This window comes from Triticum urartu, chromosome 1, assembly GCF_003073215.2.
Source record: "Triticum urartu cultivar G1812 chromosome 1, Tu2.1, whole genome shotgun sequence".
Taxonomy (NCBI): Eukaryota; Viridiplantae; Streptophyta; class Magnoliopsida; order Poales; family Poaceae; genus Triticum; species Triticum urartu.
In genome coordinates this window covers 91,430,086-91,432,880 of record NC_053022.1, presented here as the reverse complement: position 1 = coordinate 91,432,880, position 2,795 = coordinate 91,430,086, and positions in this window count along the sequence as shown.

Sequence of the window (2,795 nt, the reverse complement as noted above, 5' to 3'; positions counted from 1 at the left end):
TCGGTCTCCGTATTCCGAGGTCATATCTGTATATGCTTGGCTCGTCAAGTATAACCTGAGTATTCCGTGTGTGCAACTGTTTTGCACCCGTTGTATTTGAACGTAGAGCCTATCACACCCGATCATCACGTGGTGTCTCGGCACGAAGACCTTTCGCAACGGTGCATACTGAGGGAGAACACTTCTTGATAATTAGTGAGAGATCATCTTATAATGCTACCGTCAATCTAAGCAAGATAAGATGCATAAAAGATAAACATCACATGCAATCAATATAAGTGATATGATATGGCCATCATCATCTTGTGCTTGTGATCTCCATCTTCGAAGCATCGTCGTGATCACCATCGTCATCGGCGCGACACCTTGATCTCCATCGTAGCATCGTTGTCGTCTCGCCAATCTTATGCTTGCACGACTATCGCTACCGCTTAGTGATAAAGTAAAGCATTACAGCGCGATTGCATTGCATACAATAAAGCGACAACCATATGGCTCCTGCCAGTTGCCGATAACTCGGTTACAAAACATGATCATCTCATACAATAAAATTTAGCATCATGTCTTGACCATATCACATCACAACATGCCCTGCAAAAACAAGTTAGACGTCCTCTACTTTGTTGTTGCAAGTTTTACGTAGCTGCTACGGGCTTAAGCAAGAACCAATCTTACCTACGCATCAAAACCACAACGATAGTTTGTCAAGTTGGTGTTGTTTTAACCTTCGCAAGGACCGTGTGTAGCCACACTCGGTTCAACTAAAGTTGGAGAAACTGTCACCCGCTAGCCACCTTTGTGCAAAGCACGTCGGGAGAACCGGTCTCGCGTAAGCGTACGCGTAATGTCGGTCCGGGCCGCTTCGTCCAACAATACCGCCGAACCAAAGTATGACACGCTGGTAAGCAGTATGACTTATATCGCCCACAACTCACTTGTGTTCTACTCGTGCATATAACATCAACACATAAAACCTAGGCTCGGATGCCACTGTTGGGGAACGTAGTAATTTCAAAAAAAAATCCTACGCACACGCAAGATCATGGTGATGCATAGCAACGAGAGGGGAGAGTGTGATCTACGTACCCTTGTAGACCGACAACGGAAGCGTTTGGTTGATGTAGTCGTACGTCTCCACGACCCGACCGATCAAGCACCGAAACTATGGCACCTCCGAGTTCTAGCACACGTTCAGCTCGATGACGATCCCCGGACTCCGATCCAGCAAAGTGTCGGGGATGAGTTCCGTTAGCACGATGGCGTGGTGACGATCTTGATGTTCTACCGTCGCAGGGCTTCGCCTAAGCATCGCTACAATATTATCGAGGACTATGGTGGAAGGGGGCACCGCACACGGCTAAGAAAACGATCACGTGGATCAACTTGTGTTTTTAGGGGTGCCCCGTGCCTCCGTATATAAAGGAGCAAGGGAGGAGGAGGCCGGCCCTAGGAGGAGGGCGCGCCAAGTGGAGTCCTACTCCCACCGGGAGTAGGACTCCTTCTTTCCTAGTCCAACTAGGAGAAGGGGGGAAAGGAGGGAAGTGGAGAAGGAAGGGAGAGGGGGGCCGCGCCCCAAACCCCTTGTCCAATTCGGACTGGGCTTGGGAGGGGCGCGCGCCACCTCCTGGCTCCTTCCCACTAAAGCCCATTAAGGCCCAATACTCTTCCCCATATTCCCGTAACTCCCCGGTACTCCGAAAAATACCCGAATCACTCGGAACCTTTCTGATGTCCGAATATAGTCGTCCAATATATCAATCTTTACGTCTCGACCATTTAGAGACTCCTCGTCATGTCCCCGATCTCATCCGGGACTCCGAACTCCTTCGGTACATCAAAACTCATAAACTCATAATATAACTGTCATCGAAACCTTAAGCGTGCGGACCCTACGGGTTCGAGAACAATGTAGACATGACCGAGACACGTCTCCGGTCAATAACCAATAGCGGGACCTGGATGCCCATATTGGCTCCTACATATTCTACGAAGATCTTTATCGGTCAGACTGCATAACAACATACGTTGTTCCCTTTGTCATCGGTATGTTACTTGCCCGAGATTCGATCGTCGGTATCCCATACCTAGTTCAATCTCGTTACCGGCAAGTCTCTTTACTCATTTCGTAATACATCATCCCGCAACTAACTCATTAGTTGCAATGCTTGCAAGGCTTCAGTGATGTGCATTACCGAGAGGGCCCAGAGATACCTCTCCGACAACCGGAGTGACAAATCCTAATCTCGAAATACGCCAACCCAACATGTACCTTTGGAGACACCTGTAGAGCACCTTTATAATCACCCAGTTATGTTGCGACGTTTGGTAGCAAACAAAGTGTTCCTCCGGCAAACGGGAGTTGCATAATCTCATAGTCATAGGAACATGTATAAGTCATGAAGAAAGCAATAGCAACATACTAAACGATCAAGTGCTAAGCTAATGGAATGGGTCATGTCAATCAGATCATTCACCTAATGATGTGATCCCATTAATCAAATAACAACTCTTTGTCCATGGTTAGGAAACATAACCATCTTTGATTAACGAGCTAGTCAAGTAGAGGCATACTAGTGACACTCTGTTTGTCTATGTATTCACACATGTATTATGTTTCCGGTTAATACAATTCTAGCATGAATAATAAACATTTATCATGATATAAGGAAATAAATAATAACTTTATTATTGCCTCTAGGGCATATTTCCTTCAAATGAGGCCTCCTGAGACTGGTCATCTAGAAGAGGGGCCTCTTCCGCCTCTGGTGCGCCCCTCTGCGGCGGCTGATCCTCCT